This window comes from Pongo pygmaeus, chromosome 1 (genome assembly GCF_028885625.2).
Source record: "Pongo pygmaeus isolate AG05252 chromosome 1, NHGRI_mPonPyg2-v2.0_pri, whole genome shotgun sequence".
Classification (NCBI taxonomy): Eukaryota; Metazoa; Chordata; class Mammalia; order Primates; family Hominidae; genus Pongo; species Pongo pygmaeus.
This window is the reverse complement of record NC_072373.2, coordinates 183,127,656-183,152,089: the sequence shown is the minus strand read 5'-3', so window position 1 is coordinate 183,152,089 and position 24,434 is coordinate 183,127,656. Positions and strand designations below refer to the sequence as shown.

At 42.1% G+C, this 24,434-nt stretch overlaps 1 protein-coding gene across 1 annotated transcript in view; it reads left to right on the top strand.

Annotated features, from left to right (window-relative positions):
• Nucleotides 1-24,434, top strand: part of CMPK1 (cytidine/uridine monophosphate kinase 1) — a 46,023-nt gene that overhangs the window by 9,137 nt on the left and 12,452 nt on the right. The gene's annotated exons all lie outside the window — the stretch shown is intronic.

The window sequence follows — 24,434 nt, the reverse complement described above, 5'->3', positions numbered from 1 at the left end:
CAAATAATTTTTGTATTTTTAGTAGAGATGGGGTTTCACCATGTTGGCCAGGTTGGTCTCGAACTCCTGGCTTTGTGATGCATCTGCCTCAGCCTCCCAAAGTGCTAGGATTACAGGCAAAAGCCACTGCGCCTGGCAATTCTTTTTTTAAAGTGAAATGGCATAATTAACCATGTGTATTTTTTTTTTTTTTTTGAAACGGAATCTCGCTCTGTCGCCCAGGCTAGAGTGCAGTGGCGTGATCTCTGCTCACTGCAACCTCTGCCTCCCGGATTCAAGCAATTCTTGTGCCTCCATTTCCCGAGTAGCTGAGAATACAGGCGCATGCCACCATACCCGGTTAATTTTTGTATTTTTAGTAGAGATGGGGTTTCACCGTGTTGGCCAGGCTGGTCTTGAACTCCAGACCTCAAGTGATCCACCTGCCTCGGCCTCCCAAAGTGCTGGGATTACAGGCGTGAGCCACAATGCCCGGCCCTGTGTGTATTTTTAAAAAATATTTTCCTGGCCGGGCGCGGTGGCTCACATCTGTAATCCCAGCACTTTGGGAGGCCAAGGCGGGTGGATCAGGAGGCTGTAATCCCAGCTACTCCAGAGGCTGAAGCAGGAGAATCGCTTGAACCTGGGAGGAGGACGTCGTAGTGAGCCAAGACCACACCATTGCACTCCAGCCTGGGCAACAGAGTGAGACTCCGTCTCAAAAAAAAGGTCTCAGAAAAAAACACAAAACTTCCCTGTACTTGTCATTTATTCAGAAAACACTTTTTGAGAGCTAGGCACTGTGATATTGGTTGTTGAGTTGAGTAAGAAGACACAGATTGGCCAGTTGCAGTGGCTCATGCCTGTAATCCCAGCACTTTGGGAAGCCAAGGTGCAAGAATCACTTGAGCCAAGGAGTTCAAGACCAGCCTGGGAAACTTATCAAAAGCCCATCCCTGCATGGTGGCGGGTGCCTGTAGTCCAGCTACTCAGGAGGCTGAGGCAGGAGCATGGCATGAACCCGGGAGGCAGAGCTTGCAGTAAGCCGAGATTGCACCACTGCACTCCAGCCTGGGTGACAGAGAGAGACTCCGTCTCAAAAAAAAAAAAAAAGCGCATCTCTACAAAAACTTACCTGGGCCTGGTGGTGCGTGCCTGTGGTCCCAGTTACTTGAGAGGCTGAGGTGAGAGAATCACCTGAGCAGGAGAAGTCAAGGCTGCAATAAGACATGATCACGCCACTGTGCTTCAGCCTGGGCAACAGAGCAAGACCATGTCTTAAAAAAAAAAAAAAAAAGACAACAGACCCTGCTGCCAAAAGTTTACAATGTAGTGAGGAAACAAGGAAATTAATTGGTGATGACTACAGGATAGAATGATAAATCCTATGATATAAATATACCAAATATCCCATTTAGGGACATTTAGGGAAGGGACATCTAAATGTCAGTTTAATGAGTCAGGGAGGGCTTCCCAGAGGAGGTGATGTGTATGAGCTCAATTTTGAAGGACAGTGGGAAAGAAGCAGTTGGGAGATGGAAAACACTTAAAGCAGTTATCCTTGTATAGGGTTACTGGAGGATTCAATTCTGAGTAAAGTGTGAGAGAGTAAACCGACATAAGTGAGGCTGACTCAAAAAACACTCCCTTGAATGCAAACAGATATGAAAGAAGTTTGCAGATATTAAAGTTCAACTGTAAATTATTATTTTTTTTTCTTTCTTTTTTTTGAGATGGAGTCTCACTCTTTCACCTGGACAGAGTGCAGGCTGGAGTGCAGTGGCACAGTCTCGGTTCACTGCAACCTCCACTTCCCGGGTTCAAGCGATTCTCCTGCCTCAGCCTCCCAAGTAGCTGGGATTACAGGCACACACCACCATACCTGGCTAATTTTTGTATTTTTGGTAGAGATGGGGTTTTACCATGTTGGCCAGGCTGGTCTTGAACTCCTGACCTCAGGTGATCTGCCTGCCTCACCTTCCAAAGTGCTGGGATTACAGGTGTGAACCACCATGCCTGGCCTAACTGTAAATTATTTCAAAACTGTTTATCTTTTAGTTTTGCCTCCCTAACTAGAGTGTAATGTCTTTAAGGTGGGGACCCTATCTTTTCCCTCTCATTTCACTACGCGTTTTTCATTTATTTATTTATTTATTTATTTATTTATTCATTTATTTTTACAAGGACTCTGGCTCTGTTGCTCAGGCTGGAGTGCAGTAGTGCGATATCAGCTCATTGCAACCTTTGCCTCCCGGGTTCACGCGATTCTCCTGCCTCAGCCTCCCGAGTAGCTGGGATTACAAGCGTGCACCACCATGCCCAGCTAATTTATTGTATTTTTAGCAGAGATGGAGTTTCACCATGTTGCCCAGGCTGGTCTCAAACTCCTGACCTCAGGTGATCCGCCCGCCTCAGCCTCCCAAAGTGCTGGGATTACAGGCGTGAGCCACCACGCCCGGCCTTCATTCTACTACATGGTTTTTGAAACGCCTTAGTCATCCTTCAGAGCTTAGCTTAAAGACTCTCAAATGTTCTCAGTTTATGATGCCCTTAGTGTCTCAGCTTTTTTTCATAGAAATACCTAACAGCTATATTAAGTAAGTAATTAGGTGTAAACAATACTTAAGAAGTATTTTCTAACAAGTTAGTAGCTGTTTGAAGAAATGATACATAGAAATTAGGAGAAAAAATTAGGAGAAAAAAAGTAGCAATTTAATTTCTTTTTTTTTTTTTTTTGAGACAGAGTCTCACTCTGTTGCCCAGCCTGGAGTGCAGTGGCGGGATCTTGGCTCACTGCAAGCTCTGCCTCCCGGGTTCACACCATTCTCCGGCCTCAGCCTCCCGAGTAGCTGGGACTACAGGTGCCCACCACCATGCCCGGCTAATTTTTTGTATTTTTAGTCGATCTCCTGACCTCGTGATCCCCCCACCTCGGCCTCCCAAAGTGCTGGGATTATAGGCATGAGCCACCGCACCTGGCCTTTTTTTTTTTTCTTTTGAGATGGAGTTTCCCTCTTGTTGTCCAGGCTGGAGTGCAATGGCTTGATCTTGGCTCACTGCAACCTCTACCTCCCAGGTTCAAGCAATTCTCCTGCCTCAGCCTCCTAAGTAGTTGAGATTACAGGCATGTGCCACCATGCCCAGCTAATTTTGCATTTTGGGTAGAGATGGGGATTTACCATGTTGGTTGGACTCCTGACCTCAGGTGATCCGCCCACCTTGGCCTACTAAAGTGCTGGGATTAGAGGTGTGAGCCACAATGCCTGGCCTTTTTTTTTTTTTTTTTTTGAGACAGAGTCTCACTCTGTCACCCAGGCTGGAGTGCAGTGGCGCCATCTTGGCTCACTGCAACCTCTGCCTCCCGGGTTCAAGAGATTCTCCTGCCTCAGCCTCCCGAGTAGCTGGGACTACAGGTGCCCGCCACCACGCCCGGCTAATTTTTGTATTATTAGTAGAGATGGGGTTTTATCGTGTTGGCCAGGCTGGTCTCGAACTCATGACCTCGTGATCCGCCAGCCTTGGCCTCCCAAAGTGCTGGGATTACAGGCGTGAGCCACTGCGCCCAGCCTAATTTCATTCTTAAGTAACCACACTTACTAATGAAATATATATGCCTGTTGTGCACTGTTTCTCATACGTTGGAATCATATTGGACACTTCCACCTGCACTTCTTATTAATTTTATCTCCCTGTCTCTTTTCTTTCTCTCTCTTTTTTTTTTTTTCTTTTTTGAGTCGGAGTTTCACTCTGGCGCCCAGGCTTGAGTGCAATGGTGCGATCTTGACTCACTGCAACCTCAGCCTCCTGGGTTCAAGCAATTGTCCTGCCTCATCCTCTCAAGTAACTGACACTACAGGCGTGCGCCACCATGCCTGGCTACTTTTTATATTTTTAGTAGAGACGGGGTTTCACCATGTTGGCCAGGCTGGTCTCGAACCTCAGACCTCAGGTGATCGCCTGCCTTGGCCTCCCAAAATGCTGGGATTACAGGCATGAGCCACCGTGCCTGGCCGGTTTGTTTGCCTTCCCCTCCCCCTCCCCATCTGTCCTCCTCCCTCCTCTCCCCTCTCCTCCCCTCCCTTTCCCTTCCCTTCCCCAAGTGATTCTCCTGCCTCAGCCTCCCAAATAACTGGGATTACAGGCGCCCGCCACCATACCCGGCTAATTTTTGTATTTTTAGTAGAGATGGGTTTCACCACGTTGGCCAGGCTGGTCTTGAACTCCTAACCTCAGATGATCCACCTGCCTCGGCCTCCCAAAGTCTTGGGATTATAGGCATGAGCCATCGTGCCCGGCCTATTTTATTTTTTTATTTTCTTTCTTTCCCTTCCTCCTTCTGTTCCTCCTTTCCTCCCTCCTTCCCTCCCTCCCTCCCTCCCTCCCTCCCTTTCTTCCTTCCTTCCTTTCTTCTTTCCTTCCTTCCATTCATTCATTCTCTCATTCATTCACTTTGTTGCCCAGGCTGGAGTGCAGTGGCACAATCATAGCTCATTGCAGCCTCCAACTCCTGGATTCAGGCAGTCCTCCCACCTCAGCCTCATGAGTAGCTGGGACTATAGGCACATCACACCATACCTCTCTAATGTTTAAAATTCTTGTAGAGAGAGGTCTCATTATGTTGCACAGGCTGGTCTTGAACTCCTGGCCTCAAGCTGTCCTCCTGCCTCGGCCTCCCCAAATGCTGAGATTACAGGCATGAGCTGCTGTGCCTGTCCCACATTAATTTTCATGTGATACTTGTTTTTATCACAGCAACAGCCCATAAAAAATCAACCTCACAAAGATATGATGTAATTGAATGTACCATGATTTTTTTTTGTTGTTTTTGGTTTTTGTTGTTGTTGAGACAGAGTGTCACTCTGTCATCCAGGCTGGAGTGCAGTGGTGCATTCTCAGCTCACTGCAACCTGCGTCTCCCAGGTTCAAGCGAATCTCCTGCCTCAGCCTCCCGAGTAGCTAGGACTACAGGCATGCGCCGTCACCATGCCTGGCTAATTTTTGTATTATTAGTAGAGACGGCGTTTCACCATGTTGGCCAGGGTGGTCTCGAGCACCTGACTTCAAGTGATCTGCCTGTCTCAGTCTCCCACAGTGCTGGGATTACAGGTGTGAGCCATCGTGCCCAGTCCATGATCTTAAGCTGAAAATTAACTATCTTGTGTTCACTTAGTGTCACATTGACTATTGCTGTGTTTCCTTTAAAAAATTAAACCCAGAGCACTATTGTGAATTTGCTGTACCACATTCCAGTTTAGATGCTAATGCAAAAGGATTGTAATCACTGAAGACCTCCAAAAGTCACGTGGGAGTACAGTATTTTAACGGGTAGCTTTCTGAATTGAAATCCAGAGGATTAGAGAAATCAATCTAGTAGTGGGACTTTTTGTCCAGGTTAGAGACAGAAAGGATGGGGACTCTGCTGGGAGTATAGAGACAGCACATATATTTTGATGTCTTTTTTTTTGTTTCATGTTGGCCTAGTCACACTGATTCTTACTACCTTAAAGCTAATACTTTTAGCCCAATTGCTGTATGAAAATGTGTTTGCTCTTACATTTTAGTTGCTTTAACCTGACAAATTAAGAACATTTTTACAGACTAAACATGTGATAAGAGCATTTAGAACTTTAATAGGGAACAGGTGTGACAGACATACTGTTTGCTGACAGTTTTATGCTGCCTGGTGCGTAAACTTAACAAACCATCACTTTGGTAAAGGAAAAAGCACCAGTTATTACTTACTAGTCTCAGAGGCCTTCACTTTGAGGAACTGGGTCCCATGAAACATGTTCTTCCATGCCTGGTTTCCATCAGTCTTCTCCAGAAGACCCATAAGCTGGTTCCATTCCCACTTGGAATGTATCCTATGTCAACAAGCAATTGAATATGCCTAATTTGGGGCTACGCAAAAGTCGGTTTCTGTACCCACTTTCTGTTTGGAGCTTCCAGAATGTGTTAATCATTGATTGGTATTGGAAAATGTTACATGTTTAATTTAACCCACAAGCTTTACTTGTATAATTATGTGTGATTTAGTTAGGTAATAACATGAATTTTCATTTTCTTGATGCCTACTGGGAGTATAGAGACAGCACAGATGTTTTGATTGTATAATTGGGTGTTGACTTAATGGTTAATTTAGGTTTTCAAATAGAGTTTTTCCTTGCTATGTATCATTTGAAGGGCAAGGGAAGTGAAAAGTGGAAATGGTAATGTTTCAGAAGTGGGGAAAGGCAAGGAGGAAGCAAAGGAAGCAAGAAGGATGGTCAGAATCAGGCTGAATCAAGGTGGGTCAAATATGCCTAGCTTTCTGTGTGTGGATAAAGTTTCTGATCTCATCTCCAAGCCAGGATATAACAAAATGATCAACTTTGAGTCTCTTCTTTAACTCCCACCACTAGATTCTGTTATTCAATGGCCATAGTAGCTTGAAGACAAAAGACTGCATCTCCATGTGGGTCACCTAGGAATTACCTCAGAGGCCTGTTGTGGAATAATAGAGTTATTGAGAGTGAGGAGACCTGGGTTCAAGTGCCAGATTTCTTTCCAGTAACTGGCAAGTCAGCTTATCTCAATTTTCCCTTTTGTAAAATGAAGCGTATAGAGGAGTAGATGGTCTTGCCAGCTCCAAAACAGATCTGTACTTCAAAACTTCTGTGTTAGGTAGCATATAACCCAATATAGTCACACCCAAAAGGCAAAATATCCAGTTACTATGAATATGTGTGCCTTCTTTGCTATTCTGTGGCGTATGAGTTGGAGCACCAAGGAATTGTGTTTAATAAATTCCTTTATTTCATGTTCATCTAGAACTTCACAGTGGTAACATTGCACCTATAAAGTTGAGAAAAGGAAAGCTTTTTGAAATGTAACAGTTGCTTGTATGTATTTTTAATTAAAAATTTTTAAGAAATGTGCTATTAGGGCCAACTTTCTAAATGTTCTTTTTTGTTTGTTTGTTTGTTTTGGAGACAGGGTCTTGTTCTGTTGCCCAACTTTCTAATTTTTCTTTTTTTGAGACAGGGTCTCGCTCTGTTGACCAGGCTGGAGTGCAGTGGCGCAATCTCGGCTCACTGCAACCTCCGCCTCCTGTTTCAAGTGATTTTCCTGCCTCAGCTTCCCGAGTAGCTGGGATTACAGGCACCTGCCACCACGCCCAGCTAATTTTTTGTATTTTTAGTATAGATGGGGTTTCGCCATGTTGGCCAGGCTGGTCTCGAACTCCTGACCTCAAGTGATCCACCCACCTTGGCCTCCCAAAGTGCTGGGATTATAGGCATGAGCCATCTTGCTCAGCCTTATTATTTATATAGAAACAGGGTCTCACCATGTTGCCCGGGATGGTCTCAAACTCCTGGGTTCAAACAGTCTGCCTGCCTCAGCCTTCCAAAGTGCTGGAATTACAGGTGTGAGCCACCATGCTCTGCCTACTCTTTTTTTTTTTTTTTGAGACAGGACCTTGTGCTGTCACCAGGCTGGAGTGCAGTGACATGATCATGGCTCACTGAAGCCTCGACTTTTCGGGCTCAGGTGATTCTCCCACCTCAGCCTACAGGCACAAGCTTGTAGTCCCAGCTACTTGGGGCCAATTTATGGGTTGAGGTTGGGGAGGGGATGTTGTTTTGGTAGAGGTGGGGTTTCACCATGTTACCTAGGCTGGTCTTGAACTCTTGGGCTCAAGTGATCTGCCTGTCTTAGCCTCTCAAAGTGCTGAGATTACAGGCATGAGCCACTGTGCCCAGCTATTTTGGTTACTCTTATTTAAAGTAGTGTGCATACATTATAGAAAAATTGGAAAATACAGGCCAGGTGCCGTGGCTCATGCCCGTAATCCCAGCACTTTGGGAGGCTGAGATGGGTGGATCACGAGGTCAGGAGTTCGAGACCAGCCTGATCAACATGGTGAAACACCGTCTCTAATAAAAATGCAAAAAAAAAAAAACAAAAAATTAGCCGGACGTGGTGGCACGCACCTGTAATCCCAGCTACTCAGGAGGCTGAGGCAGGAGAATTGCTTGAACCCGGGAGGGCAGAGGTTGCATTGAGCCGAGATCATGCCACTGCACTCCAGCCTGGGCGACAGAGTGAGACTCTGTCTCAAAAAAAAAAAAAAGAAAAATTGGAAAATACAGATCCCCCACCCTTCCCTAGCTCCTGGTAAGTTCTAATCTACTGTCTCTATGAGTTTGCCTATTTTAGGTACCTCATATAAGTAGAATTATATGATATTTGTCATTTTGTGTCTGGCTTATTTTACTTAACATAATTTTTGTTTGTTTGTTTGTGACGGAGTCTTGCTTTGTTGCCCAGGCTGGAGTTCAGTGGCACGATCTCAGCTCACTGCAACCTCTGCCTCCCAGATTCAAGTGATTCTGCCTCAGCCTCCCAAGTAGCTGGGACTACAGGCACATGCCACCACGCCCGGCTAAATTTTTGTATTTTTATTAGAGATGGGGTTTCACTGTGTTAGCCAGGGTGGTCTCGATCTCCTGACCTCGCAATCCACCTGCCTCGACCTCCCAAAGTGCTGGGATTACAGGTGTGAGCCACTGCGCCTAGCCCATAATGTTTTTAAGCTTCCTCCATGTTAGCATGTATCAGAACTTCCTTCCTTTTTATGGCTGAATAATGTTCCATTATATGTATGCAGCACATTGTGCTTAGTCATTCATCTGTTGATGGACACTTAGGTTGTTTCCACCTCTGGTTACTGTGAATAATACTGCAGTGATTGATGTACAAGTATCTGTTTGAGTCTGTTTTCAGTTCTTTGGGGTATATACATAGAAATGGAATTGCTGAGTCACATGGTAATTTTGTGTTTAACTTGTTAAGGAACCACTAAACTATTTTCCACAGGAGCTGCACCATTTTACATATCCACCAGCAGTGTACAAAGGTTCCAGTTTCTCCACATCTTCACCAATGCTTATTTTTTTTGTTTTTGTTGTTGTTTTTAAAATTATAGCCATTCTAGTAGGTGTGAAGGGTTTTTTTTTTTTTTTCTCAGAATAGTGCATTTAAAAAATTGTCTTTGGCCGGGTGTGATGGCTTACACCTGTAATCCCAGCACTTTGGGAGGCCAAGGCAGGCGGATCATTTGAGGTCAGGAGTTGATTACCAGCCTGACCAACATAGTGAAACCCTGTCTCTACTAAAAATACAAAAAATTAGCTGGCATGGTGTTGCACGTCTGTAATCCCAGCTACTAGGGAGGCTGAGGCAGGAGAATTGCTTGAACCCGGGAGGCGGAGGTTGCAGTGAGCTGAGAGTGTGCCACTGCACTCCAGCCTGGGCAACAGAGTGAGATTTCATCTCAAAAAAGTAAATAAATAAAAATAAAAAGATGTCTTTTAATTGGGTTATATATCTTCTTATCGAGCTGTAAGAGTTTATATATTTTAAAATAAGTCCCTTATCCAGATATATGATTTATAAACATTTTCTCCCATCCTGTGGGCTGTCTTTTATTTTCTTGGTAGTGTCCTTTAAAGTAAAATGTTTTAAATTTTGAGGAGCTCTTACATCTTGTACAATAGAACATACAGTATGCTTTCTATTGCCTATGGTGCAGAGATTAAAAAGGCTGATAAGCTAGTCCAAAACTACAAAAATAGAGATGTAACTGGTATCTATATAGTGCCACGAGTTGGGAGTGGAAAAGAGAGGGGGTAGTGGTAAATGGAAAGGAAGGTGGGGAGGGATAGGGGGTCACAGATTCTCATTACTTCTTTGACCAGTTCCAGGGCATAACTGAGTTCAAGTTAATTAAATCAGATTAGTGGGATGCCCATTAAGCAAAAAGTCACCTATTTTGTAAATGGTTTTCAATGCTTTTTCTATTGTGTAGTCGTGACAGGAAAAATATATGGAAAAATTTTCCATAAGATTACCACTTCTTAAGTCATTTTCCTTGATGAAGTTAGGCTCTAATCAAGAACCAAGAGGCCCATGTAGTCTGCTCTACATTATAGAAATGGGTACAGTTATTTATGGTCATCATTAAATCCCATGCTGGGCTGTGGTTTGATTGCGATATTGTTTAAAAATGTATATCACTAAACTGACTTTAATTTTAGATTGAGCAAAATGTACTTATGAAGGTAAATTTTATACCAAAATTAAAAAAAATTACTACTTTTCAAGCCAAATAATGATTTCTCTTACACTTCTATTAGCACAGGTTATTGGAGTAACAATGAAGGTGATTCTTTGTTATCTAAGCAGTGATTGATGTTTTTCTAAAAAGTCAATTAAGAGAGGTTACTTGGCACAATAAAGTTATGAAAGTGCTCCAGTGGGTTATTTTGGAGACTAACTAAGAGTAGTATGCTTGTATTGTCTATGCCATAGAAGTGGCATTTCCAGAATATCTTGCTTATAATTTTGAACTCTAATGTCTGGAGTAAAGCTTCATTGAAATATGTTTCCTTTTAAACTTTTGCTGCTGTACCTTATGGATCCTCTCAACTGAGTATGTCTCTAAATTTCCTTCTGTTTCTAGGCTATAAAACTGGACTGTTTTGTCTCCTTCTGTAACTCTTGACTTCATGCCCATGCAGTGTGTTTCTGTGTTACTATATTATACTTTTGTTTCTTCTTTGTTTAAGGAGTGGATCACTTTCCAGAAAAATTTTTATCTAAACACTTGAATTGATTTTTGTATTTAGAGCAGTTCACCAATATGTCTCCAGAGCTGCTATTCTCTATCATGATTTAGTTTTAAATTTTAGATAAGTTTTTGATTGTGCAGGTACTGTTTCCCTTTTTTCTTAATATCATATGGTGGCTTTTATATTGGGTTTCTTATCCTTACTTAATGTGAGACGACTGAATTTTATTTTGCTGTGCTCTTAGGATTTGATGTTAATAAAACATTTAAATAATCAATCTTTCCTTGTGATATATACCTTTTGTTTTGAGATGGAGTCTCACTCTGTCACCTAGGCTGGAGTGCAGTGGCGTGATCTTGGCTCACTTCAACTTCGGCCTCCCAGGTTCAAGCAATTCTCTTGCCTCAGCCTCCCGAGTAGCTGGGATTACAGGCACCCGCTCCCATGCCTGGCTAATTTTTGTATTTTTAGTAGAGATGGCGTTTCACCATGTTGTCCAGGCTGGTCTCGAATTCCTGACCTCCAGCGATCCTCCTGCCTTGGCCTCCCAAAGTGCTGGGATTACAGGCATGAGCCACTGCGCCTGGCCTGATATTTACCTTTTAAATATGTATAGGTTGGGCATGGTGGCTCAGTCTTGTAAGCCCAGCACTTTGGGAGGCTAAGGTGGAAGGATTGCTTGAGCCCAGAGTTTGAGACCAGCTTAGACAACATAGTGAACCCCATCTCTACAAAAAATAAAAAAGTGAAAAAATTAGCCAGGCATGATGGCATGCCCGTAGTCCCAGCTACTCGGGAGGCTGAGGCGGCAGGATCACTTGAGCCCAGGAGGTAAAGGCTGCAGTGAGCCGTGATTGTGCCACTGTATTCCAGCCTGGGCAACAGAGCAAGACACTGCCTCAATAAATAAATAAAGATGTATGGATAGTGCATACTTTTTTAAAACTAATAAAGTTTATGTGTATATGTGTATATCGTAAAAAAATTCAAACAATTTTGGAAGTACACAAAGTAAAAAATGAAAGTTCTCTTTAATCTCATACTACCCTCCTTATGTAATCACTTGTCAGGTTTTTGCGTGCGTGCCTCTCTGGTCCTTTTTGGATGTATTTATACTCAGATATAATGCACATTTGTATGCACATACACATTGCTTATTGTTTTGTGACTTGCTTTTTTTTTTTTTTTTTTTGCTTAACAGTGTATCTTGGAGAGCGTTCCATATCGGAACATACAGATAGTTCTACTTCATAATATGCACAATAGTTTATTTAGCCATTCCTATATTGGTGGAAGTTTAGATTTGTTTTGGTGGACATAGACATTTGTTTACAAATGACACTGCTGTAAACGTTCATGTACATATGTCTTTGTGCACATGTGCAACAGTACCATAACTCCTAGAAATGGAATTACTGAGTCAAAGTTTGAGCAAACTTAAACTTTGATTGAATAAACTTAAATAATTTGTCCTCTAAAAGACTGAACTGATTTATACTTCTATGAAGTTTGAAGATACTGGTTTCTCTGTATTCTTACCATTGCTGAATATAACATTTTATTTTATATTAATTTTATGAACATTAGTTTTATAAAATTTTTACTTTTAATCCAGTGGAAAATGGAATCACATTGTCTTTTTTTTTTGAGATGGAATCTTTGTCTCTCAGGTTGGAGTGCAATGGCATGATCTCACCTCAACTGCAACCTCCACCTGCCGGGTTCAAGCAATTCTCCTGCCTCAGCCTCCCAAGTAGCTGGGATTACAGGCACACACCGTCATGCCCAGCTAATTTTTGTATTTTTGTGGAGATGGGGTTTCACTATGTTGGCCAGGCTGGTCTTGAACTCCTGACCTCAGGTGATCCGCCTGCCTTGGCCTCCCAAAGTGCTAGGATTACAAGCATGAGCCACCACGCCCAGCCTTTTTTTTTTTTTTTTGAGACAGAGTCTCGCTCTGTCACCCAGGCTGGAGTCAGTGGTGTGATCTCTGCTAACTTTTGCCTCAGCCTCCCAAGCAGCTGGGACTACAGGCATGTACCACCATGCCCAGCTAATTTTTGTATTTTTAGTAGAGACGGGGTTTTAGCATATTGGCCAGGCTGGTCTCAAACTCCTGATCAAATAATCCACGTGCTTCAGCTTCCCAAAGTGCTGGGATTACAGGTGTGAGCCATCATGCCTGGCCCTTTTTTTCTGGGGGGACGGAGTCTCGCTCTGTTGCCCAGGCTGGAGTGCAGTGGTGCAATCTTGGCTCACTGCAATCTCTGCTTCCTGAGTTCAAATGATTCTCATGCCTCAGCCCCGCAAGTAGCTGGGACTGCAGGTGTGTGCCACCACACCTGGCTAATTTTTGTATTTTTAGTAGAGACAGGGTTTCACTACGTTGGCCAGGCTGGTCTTGAACTTGACCTCAGGTGATTAGCCCACCTCAGCCTCCCAAAGTGCTGGGATTACAGGTGTGAGCCACTGCGCCCAGCCAGAATCTCTTTATATGCAATATATAGTATCCCATCACCTTTGTATAGTGAAAATATTTTCCTCCAGGCTGTTACTTATTATCTGATTATACTTATGATGCCTTTCTTTGTTCAAAAGTTTTTATTTTTAATGTGGTCAAACATAAATCCTAGCTGTTTTGGTTCTTGTTTAGTGCCAAGCAAAATGTCTTTTCCTATCTCAGTTTATTTTTCTCTAGTACTGTCATAGGGTTTTTACTTGTTTTGTATTTTAGAACTTTAATTCACCTGGGGTTTAGTTTTGTTGTAGTGTAATGCAGAGATCTAATTTTATTTTTTCCCAGATGGATAGCCAGTTGCACAAGTATCATTTACTAAATAGAAATAAATAAAAGCACCTATTTTAGGTGCTTTTATTACTTGTTGAATTCTTATTTATACTTGGGTCTATTTCTGGACTCCCTTGAGTTTCATTGTTCTATTTGTCTATTTTTATACCAGTACCACCCTGTTTTACTTGCTGTAGTTTTATAAAATCTTATGTCACCTGGTGGGACAAGTCCTCATTTGTAGTTGTTAATATTATTTCAGTTTTGGCCATTCACTCACATTTACTCTCTGATAAGTTTGAGAATCAACTTACCAAGTTTCATTTAAAACAAACCAAAAAGACCAATGCCAATCAAAGTTTGCTTGAAGTTGCCATAAGTTTATAGATTAATTTGTGGAAAACTGAATACTTACAGTATGAATTTTTCTATCTAGTAATACAGAATGCCTTCTATTTATTTATTTATTTGAGACAGGGTCTTGCTCTGTCACTCAGGCTGAAGTGCAGTGGTACAATCAAGGCTCACGGCAGCCTCCACCTCCCGGGTTCAAGCAATTCTTGTGCCTCAGCCTCCTAACTAGCTGGGATTCGAGATGTGTGCCACCATGCCAGGCTAGTTTTTGTATTTTTAGTAGAGATGGGATGTCACCATGTTAGCCAGGCTGGTCTCGAACTCTTGGCCTCAAGTGATCCACATGCCTTCATCTCCCAAAGTGCAGGGATTACAGGCATGAGCCACCGCACCTGGTCTGCTTTTTTTTTTTTTTTTTTTTGAGACGGAGTCTCGCCCTGTCACCCAGGCTGGAGTGCAGTGGCACAATCTTGGCTCACTGCAAGCTCCGACTCTCTGGTTCATGCCATTCTCCTGCCTCAGCCTCCCGAGTAGCTGGGACTACAGGCACCCGCCACCATGCCTGGCTAATTTTTCACATTTTTAGTGGAGACGGGGTTTCACCGTGTTAGCCAGGATGGTCTCGATCTTCTGACCTGGTGATCCGCCTGCCTTGGCCTCCCAAACAAAGTGCTGGTATTACAGGGGTGAGCCACCGCGCCCGGCCCTGCCTTCTTTTTATGATATTGATTTTATTTGTCTTACACTAAAGTGTTTTTAGTTTCTTCATATAATTCTTTCACATTTAGTTTTACATTTATTCCTAAACGTCACCAGCATCTGGTGAGGGCCTTCTCACTGTATCATCCCATGATGGGAGCCAAACTCATCCTTTTACAAGGAAACCACTCCGTGATAACGTGATAACGGCATTAATGCATTCCTTTTTTTTTTTGCTTTTGAGATAGAGTTTCACTGTATTGCCTAGGCTGAAGTGCAGTGATGTGATCTCAGCTCACTGCAACCTCTGCCTCCCAGGTTCAAGCGATTCTTCTGCCTCAGTCTCCTGAGTAGCTGGGATTACAGGCACCCGCTGTCATGCCTGGCTGATTTTTGTATTTTTAGTAGAGACAGGGTTTCGCCATGTTGGTCAGTCTGATCTTCAACACCTGACCTCAGGTGATCCACCTGCCTCAGCTTCCCAAAGTGCTGGGATTAAAGACATGAGCCACCGTGCCGGCCAATCCATTCTTTTTTATGTCAAATACAATCCAAGCAGAAATCCATTCTTGAGGGTGGGGCTTCCATGATCCAAACACCTCTCATTAGGCCCCACGTCCCAACACAGCCACATTAGGGATCAAGTTTCCAACACAGGAACTTGGGGCACATTCAAACCATAGCACATAATATTGATATTGAGCCGGTTTGGTATTTCTGTTCCTTTATTGGTGTGTAATTTGTAGTTAAGCCACTGATTATTTTGGACTTTGGTCTAGGAGTAACCTGTATGAGTTTGTCTATCTCTTCTCTGACCTATCTTGAGTGCTGTCATAGTAGGTCTTTTTTTTTTTTTTTTTTTTTTTTTTAAGGGACAGAGTCTCATTCTGTTTCCCAGGCTAGAGTGCAGTGGCACAGTTAGAGCTTACTGCTGCCTCTAACTCCTGGGGCTCAAGCTACCCACCTGGCTGAGCCTTCCGAGTAGCCAGGACTACAGGTGCACATCACCATGCCAGGCTAATTTTTCCATTTTTTGTAGAGATGATATCTTGCTATTTTGCATAGGCTGATCTCAAACTCCTGGCCTCGAGCAACCCTCTTGTCTTGACCTTCCAAAGTGCTGAGATTACAGGCATGAGCCACAGTGCCCAGCCACTCTTAGTAGGTCTTAAATCTAGTAGTGTAGTCCCTGTTTTTAGGAGTTTGTTCTTCAAGAGATTCTTCTAGTTGTAACATCTAATAATGATATTTTGCTGTGGCTGTTAGTATAGTATAGTATAGTATGTGTAGATGTCATTTTTGGTAGCATACATATTCTGTTTTATAAATAAACAGATCCAAGAAAGATTAATTACCCACTGTCACACTGGGTTGTGACAGAGTTATAAAACTTTAGTTTTAGTTATAAAACCTTAAGCACTCTAGTTCAGCGTTCTGAGTGTGTAATTTCATGTAAGTTTCAGGTTCTTGTGATCTTTGCTGAGTTCTTTGTGTTTCTCTAAATGTATTTCCCCATTAGTTTGATAATTTTGCAAATGCTCAAATGTTATGTTTGCTTAATACTATTATTTAGGATTTTGTCTCCTTTGTACATTTTTCTGGTGTTGATTCTTAAATTCAAATAAATTCTAGTTCCTAAAGACCACCTGAGATACTAAAATGTGATTATTTCATGAAGAGGATCTTTACATGTTGCATTTTCAAGCAGTTGAATCTTTTGGGCTGACTTTCTTGCTTTTGAAATTCCTTAGGCAAATGATATTCTCATTTTAATGTTATTTACCTTTTTATAATAAGAAGTACAGGCCAGGTGCAGTGGCTGACACCTGTAATCCCAGCACTTTGGGAGGCCGAGATGGGCGGATCACAAGGTCAGGAGATCGAGACCATCCTGGCTAACATGGTGAAACCCCGCCTGTACTAAAAATACAAAAATTAGCCTGGCATGTTGGCGGGTGCCTGTAGTCCCAGCTACTCGGGAGGCTGAGGCAGGAGAATGGCGTGAACCTGGGAGGCAGAGCTTGCAGTGAGCCAAGATCGTGCCACCGCACTCCAGCCTGGGCAACAGAGGGAGACTCCATCTCTAAAAAAAAATAAAAAATAAGAAAGAAGTACAGTGTGGCCTGTTTAGCGGCTGTTAAGAAACCTTTTTTCTTTTTTGAGATGAAGTCTTGCTCTGTCACCCAGGCTGGAGTGCAAAGGCATGATCTCAGCTCACTGCAACCTCTGCCTCCTGGGTTCAAGCGATTCTCCTGTCTCAGCCTCCTGAGTAGCTGGGATTAACAGGTGCCCGCCACCACGACTGGCTCATTTTTTTGTATTTTTGTAGAGATGGGGTTTCACCATGTTGGCCAGGCTGGTGTCGAACTCCTGACCTCAAGTGATCCACCCGTCTCAGCCTCCCAAAGTGCTGGGATTACAGGTGTGAGCCACTGCACCTGGCCTGAAACCTTTCTTTTATAAGGAGAAACAGGAGAGGCTGGTCTTGAACTCCTGACCTCAAGTGATCCACCCGCCTCAGCCTCCCAAAGTGCTGGGATTACAGGTGTGAGCCACCGCACCCAGCCTGAAACCTTTATTTTGTAAGGAGAAGTAGGAGAGTCTAGGGCTTCATCTGAGTGATTTGATGTATACAAAGATCCATGTTACCTTTGCGGTGTGCCTTTCTCCAAGTATTCTCTTAAGAACTGAATTAACTGATTCCTAGGCTTTTAGACTACCTGCAACAATATGTAGGTTGTAGTGATACATGAGAGACTTCCTAAGATATCGCTTCTTCCTAGAAATAAGATGAGTATGTAACTTGTATGTTCTACAGTGACAATAAGAATTTATCATTTAATTAACAAGACTAAGTGAGCGTTTCCTAAGAGTAACAAGACCTCTGTGCCTATCCATTAATGCTGGAAGTTTTCAAATTATTGCCTCTGAGCTCCTGGACTCCCTGAAGGTGTCTAAGCCTGGTCTTCATCTTTGACCATTTTCCATTCCTTCTAATGTAGGGAATGCAAATTGATTCAAAATGGCTGAGTTGAATTAAATAAAAATACTGGAATTGACCAATTACAGAACAAAATTAGAGTGTGAAAATTCCAGTTTACGTTTTCTATAGGGTCCATTTGGCATATAAATCAGATACTATAATCCTCTATTATCTGAGAAGCCATCTGTAAAATGTTAGAGGGACATCCAGGCCTTACACAGATGAGGAAACAATCTCTTTAGTGGCTTCTGACTCACTGTTTAGTTTTATTTATTCTATTTTCTTGCCATTACTTCTGAAGAATCAGCTTCCCCAAGCAGACAATCATCAAGTCGTTAAAGTCATAAAGACTTTAAGTTATGCAAATATGAACAATTACCTTTATTAATTAGTAGTGAGGCTCAAGTCATTTTATAGATGCAAGTCACTTTATAGATGCAAGTCACTATTGCATCCTTTGTTAATATAACCCTTTTCCTTCCTCTGTGTCAGCACATTGCTTGGCACTTTGTAGACAGCAAATATTTATGGATTTACGGTAAGTTGAAGTGTTGCCTGAATTAAGGTTTTCTTACATGAATATTGTCATCCAAAAGACCATCAGGATGGCTACACAGTAGAAAGAAGAGCTGTATTGGTGATATCAGTTTGCATACTGGGGAGAGAGTCCCTGGCATAGATTGTGTTCCATCTTTGAGGAGGAGACGGGCAGGTTGGGTTTTATGCTTCACATGGCTTAATATTATATAGTAGTCTTAAATATGAAGCTGGTTTGGGAGAAAAGCTATATATATTTATGAGGGGAATTGGGCACATGTGCAATGGGTAAACATATATGTAACATACATCCCATGTTCATTTTGGGGTGGGCTTTTAGCATTAAAATAAGTGGACTTGCTGGGCATGGTGGCTCACACCTGTAATCCCAGCACTTTGGGAGGCCGAGGCCAGCGGATCATGAGGTCAACTGATCGAGACCATCCAGGCCAACATGGTGAAACCCTGTCTTTACTAAAAATACAAAACTTAGCTGGGTGTGGTGGCACGCGCCTGTAATCCCAGCTACTCTGGAGGCTGAGACAGGAGAATCACTTGAACCCAGGAGGTGGAGGTTGCAGTGAGCCGAGATTGCGCCACTGCACTCCAGCCTGGGCGACAGAGCGAGACTCTGTCTCAAAAATAAATACATAAATAAAATAAGGTGGAATTTGGCTTTTTATGTCAAAGGGCGAACTATAGGACACAAAGACAAGTTTGTGTGCAGCCTCTATAAAGTGGCTGAAACTGGCTTAAGATCTGCAACTGCATGTCAGAAAAGAATGTTTCTGAGGCTGGTCCTCTGTCCAATCACAGTTATAGTGGCCTGGGTTGTAAATCAGAGTTAGGAAGGGTCTGATAATTTGCAAGAATGTGATTGTTTCTTGTAGCCATAGGAATTTAGAAATTTGCCATGCCAGCCAGGCCCTGAACCCCGGACCTGTAAGCAACTTTTGTTTCCTTAACCTTGGGGTCCATCTTAGTTGATAAAGGGATGTCTATTTTGGTCTTTCAGATCACAAGGGAAAAAACATTGAGGAAAATGTTGTAATTGTCTACAATTGAATGGATTATATCCTTCCTTTTTCTCCTTTCTAGGATATAAGCTTTTAAAATATAACTTTTTTTTTTTTTTTTTTTTTTGACGGAGTTTTGCTCTTGTTGCGCAGGCTGGAGTGCAATGGCGTGATCTCAGCTCACCACAACCTCTGCTTCCCAGGTTCAAGCGATTCTCCTGCCTCAGCCTCCTGAATAGCTGGGATTACAGGCATGCGCCACCATGCCTGGCTAATTTTGTATTTTTAGTAGAAATGGGGTTTCTCCATGTTGGTCAGGCTCTTGTTGTGCAGGCTAGAGTGCAATGGCGTGATCTCCGCTCACCACAACCTCTGCTTCCCAGGTTCAAGCCATTCGCCTGCCTCAGCCTCCTGAATAGCTGGGATTACAGGCATGCGCCACCATGCCTGGCTAATTTTGTATTTTTAGTAGAAACGGGGTTTCTCCATGTTGGTCAGGATTTGGAGGTAACCCCCATCATAAATGAGGAGCATACTGAATGTCTATGCTTTCACACCATTGTAAAGTCGAAAAATCCTAAATTGAACCATCCTAAGTCAGAGATTGTCTGTAATTGGTAAAAGTACTATTAGAACTGTTTTGAGGTCGGGTGTGGTGCCTCAGGCCTGTAATCCCAGCACTTTGGGAGGCCGAGGCGGGCGGATCATTTGAGGTCAGGAGTTCAAGACCAGCCTGACCAACATGGTGAAACTGTCTACTGAGCATACAAAAAAATTTGCTGCGCATGGTGGCGGGTGCAGTGGTGGGCGCCTGTAGTACCAGCTACTTGGGAGGCTGAGGCAGGAGAATCGCTTGAACCCTGGAGGTGGAGGTTGCAGTGAGCCGAGATTGCACCAGTGCACTCCAGCCTGGGCAACAGAGTGAGACTCCGCCTCAAAAACAGATAAACAAAACCAGTCAGGCACGGTGGCTCACGCCTGTAATCCCAACACTTTGGGAGGCCGAGGCTGATGGATCATGAGATCAGGAGTTCAAGACCAGCCTGGACAACATGGTGAAACCCCATCTCTGCTAAAAATACAAATATTAGCCAGGCGTGGTGGCGGGCACCTATAGTCCCAGCTACTCGGGATGCTGAGGCAGGAGAATCGCTTGAACCTGGGAGGCAGAGGTTGCAGTGAGCCAAGATTGCGCCACTGCATTCCGGCTAGGTGATCAACCGAGATTCTGTCTTAAAAAAAAAAAAAAAAAGAAATGTTTTGAAACAGATAAATAGACTTACATAAAGTGTTGCCGGGATGTTGTGGGCTCTAAAGCTATTGTTTGCAGCAGGCACCAGACTGGTGCATCCGGATGACCCCCGCCCCATAGTACCTGCAGCATTTTGGGGTGTTTGGGTGAAGGTGGATCGTTGACAGCACATAACCAGCATTTAGATTTTAAGGATCTGCCTTTAGATATCGGTTCATGGCCAAAAAAAAAAAAGATTTTAAGGTTTAGTAGTCTTAATGGAGAATGCAACATAACCTTAGTCTTCAATGCTTCATAGATGTTAATCTGAAGGACGCCTAATAGTTTTATATATTTTTTGTTTGTTTGTTTGTTTGTTTTGGTTTGGTTTGGTTTTTTTGTTTGTTTGTTTGTTTTGGTTTGGTTTGGTTTTTTTGTTTGTTTGTTTGAGACAGAGTCTCGCTCTGTCGCCCAGGCTGGCGTGCAGTGGCGCAATCTCGGCTCACTGCAAGCTCTGCATCCCGGGTTCACGCCATTCTCCTGCCTCAGCCTCCTGAGTAGCAGGACTACAGGCGCCTGCCACCATGCCTGGCTAGTTTTTTGTATTTTTATTAGAGACAGGGTTTCACCATGTTAGCCAGGATGGTCTTGATCTCCTGACCTGGTGATCCACCCGCCTCAGCCTCCCAAAGTGCTGGGATTACAGGCGTGAGCCACCATGCCCAGCCATATATTTGTATTTTTAATATATAATAATATATCATAAATTATATAATATATTACATATATCATAAATTATATAATATATTACATATATCATAAATTATATAATATATTACATATATCATAAATTATATAATATATTACATATATCATAAATTATATATTACATATATCATAAATTATATTACATATATCATAAATTATATATTACATATATCATAAATTATATAATACATATATCATAAATTATATTACATATATCATATAATATATTACATATATCATATATTACATATATCATATAATATATTACATATATCATATAATATATTACATATATCATATAATATATTACATATATTATAAATTATATAATACATATAAATTTTATATATTATATGCCATAAGTTATATGATATAAATTGTATAATATATAATATATGAAAATGTAATTTTATATATTATACATTATATGAACTTATATATGTTTTGTTTTGTTTTTTAGAGATAGAGTCTTGCTCTGTCTCCCAGGCTGGAGGGCAGTAGCATGATCATAGCTCACAACATCCTGGGCTCAAGTTTTCCTCCTGCCTCAAACTCCTAAGTAGCTGGGACTACAGGTGCACACAGCCTTGCCCAGCAAATGTTTTTATTTTTTGTAGAAACATGCTCACTGTGTTGCGCATGCTGGTCTTGAGCTCCTGACCTCAAGCAATCCTCTCACCTTGGCTTCCCAAAGCGCTAGAATTACAGGTGTGAGCCACTGTACCTGGCTGTACCCAATAGTTTTAATTCACTTCAGTTGCTTTAAAAATACATTTGTATTTAATATCTCTGCTATGTTCCCTCTATAATGCAAGAGAAGCTCTGTAGCAGTTCAGTGGCAATTTCTAATTGCCACATTAACGGGAGGAAGTGCCTGTCATCTGGATCTCTTCCTGCCTTCAAGGACTTGCCATTTGTGCATCATTTGTACCCTGAAGATCGTTTTTTTTTTGTTTTTTTTTTGTCTTGTTTTTTGGTTGTTTTCTGAATTTAGGAGAGACGCAGTTGCTAAGAAATGAGATAAATTAGGCCAGTTGGGATGGCTCATGCCTGTAATCTCAGCACTTTGAGAAGCTGAGGCAGGTGGATTGCTTGAGCCCAGGAGTTTGAGACCAGCCTGGGTAACACGGCAAAACCCCATCTCTACAAAAAGTACAAAAATTAGCTGGATGCAGTGGCATGTACCTCTAGTCCCAGCTACTCGGGAGGCTGAGGTGGGAGAATTGCTTAAGCCTAGGAGGTGGAGGTTATAGTGAGCTGAGATCGTGCCACTGCACTCCAACCTGGGTGACAGAGTGAGACCCTGTCTCAAAAAAAAAAAAAAAAAAGATGAGATAAATTGAACAAGATGGTTTGAGATTTGACCCCATAAAGTTGTCAACATTTGCCTAGTTGTAGTAAAATAGAGTGTCATTTTGTACTTGTTGTGAACATGGTGCTTTTTTCTCCCTCCAAATCTTAGTGCATGATCCCTAAAGGTTATTGAATTGTTTTTCAACTTCTTAAAGGAGAAATTTCAATTAAAATTTTAGGCACTTATTCTAAATGAATTAAGTTTATATATTTGTCACTAGAAAATTACTATGTTTAGGCCAGGCATGGTGGCTTATGCCTGTAATCCCAGCACTTTGGGGGGCCGAGGTGGGCAGATCACCTGAGGTTAGGAGTTCGAGACCAGCCTGGCCAACATGGTAAAACCCCGTCTCTGCTGAAAATACAGAAATTAGCCAGGCATGGTGGTGCACGCCTGTAATCCCAGCTACTTGGGAGGCTGAGGCACGCAAATTGCTTGAACCTGGGAAGCAGAGGTTGCAGTGAGCAGAGATGGTGCTCCAGCCTAGGCGACAGAGCAAGACCCTGTCTGAACAACAACAAAAAAAAGCCACCATTTTTAGTTCAATATTAGATTGTAATTGTAGTTATAGTATTTGTAAGTTGCTGTGGTTTTGAGTGTTGCTCTTAAGACTGTTGTTAGTTACCCACTAAGTTTTAATTGCAAGGAAATTTCAGAGAATGTGAAAAAGTTTTGGTTAAGACTGGAAAATATCTATTCTTGCTTTCCTCAAAACTGGCTTCAGTGATTACTTAATGACAGCAGAATGCTTTGAAAATATGCTCTTTAAAGTCTAGCTGTTACTAAAATACCACAATAACTTATATGTAAGTGATAGTTGCTTTTTTGTTGTTGCTGCAACTGTGGTAATAGGAAAGCATTATTAGCAAAATCTTTAAGAAAAATATAGTATAAAAAACTGGTAAATAGAGAATTTACAAAAATGGAATGTGGATGAGAACATGAGACACGTGTATAGGTTTGACATCTTTATATTCATTTGAATTCTTTGTTTCCTTGGACTTTGCAGGTAAGGTTGTTTTTTCTTTTTGACAAACTGTATAATAATAATAATAATTATTATTATTATTTGAGATGGAGTCTCACTCTGTCGCCCAGGCTGGAGTGCAGTAGCGTGATCTCGGCTCACTGCAACTTCTGCTGCCTGGGTTCAAGTGATTCTCCTGCCTCAGCCTCCTGAGTAGCTGGGATTACAGGCACCCGCAACCACACCTGGCTAATTTTTTGTATTTTTGGTAGAGACGGGGTTTCACCATGTTGGCCAGGCTGGTCTCAAACTCCTGACCTCAGGTGATCCACCCGCCTTGGCCTCCCAAAGTGCTGGGATTATAGGCGTGAGCCACCATGCCCAGCCTTTTTTTCTTTCTTTTAAAAAAAAAATTTAATAGAGATGAGGTCTGTGTTGCTTAGGCTGGTCTTGAACTCCTGGGCTCAAGTCATCCTTCTGTGTCAGCCTCCCAAAGTGCTAGGATTACAAGCGTGATCTACCTTGCCCAGCCTGATCATTTCTTTTAATGGAAGGTCCTGTATGACAGAGAGACATGGATGATATTAGGATTTTGTTTATTCTCATCAAACTTTATACTCAATTATAGTCAGCAAATAAACTATTTAGAGTTTTCTTTTCATTTGCTGACTACCTTACTGTTAACTTACTATTTAGTAAGCAAGAACAAATTTAACCAGCAATTTCGGGAATGAGAAAAGGAGTAAAGAATATATATGGCTTCTGTAATCCAAAAACAGAAAACCATAACCTGGGTAATTGAAAGAGTTGCTTTTGTAAAATGTGCCATTGAAATACTCTTTAAAAAGGGGGTTGAGAGTGTGGGCTGCCTCAAATCTTGACATCAAAGCTAAAGATAACATTTAATTTATCACATATTTATTGTATACTTGGATAAAATGAAAACTCCATTGAGGGAGTCTTAAGAATTTGGGATGATATGGTTGTTGTAACTGAGCGATAAATATAGTTGTCTTGGTGTCTTTAATATTTGAGAGTAAAAGCATTTTTAAAATCAATTGTATGGTTCTTTTGAGTTAATAAAAAGGAACTTGTAAGTTTATGTGGAAGAAGAAGCTTTTCTTTTTGTTTTTCTTTTTTCATTT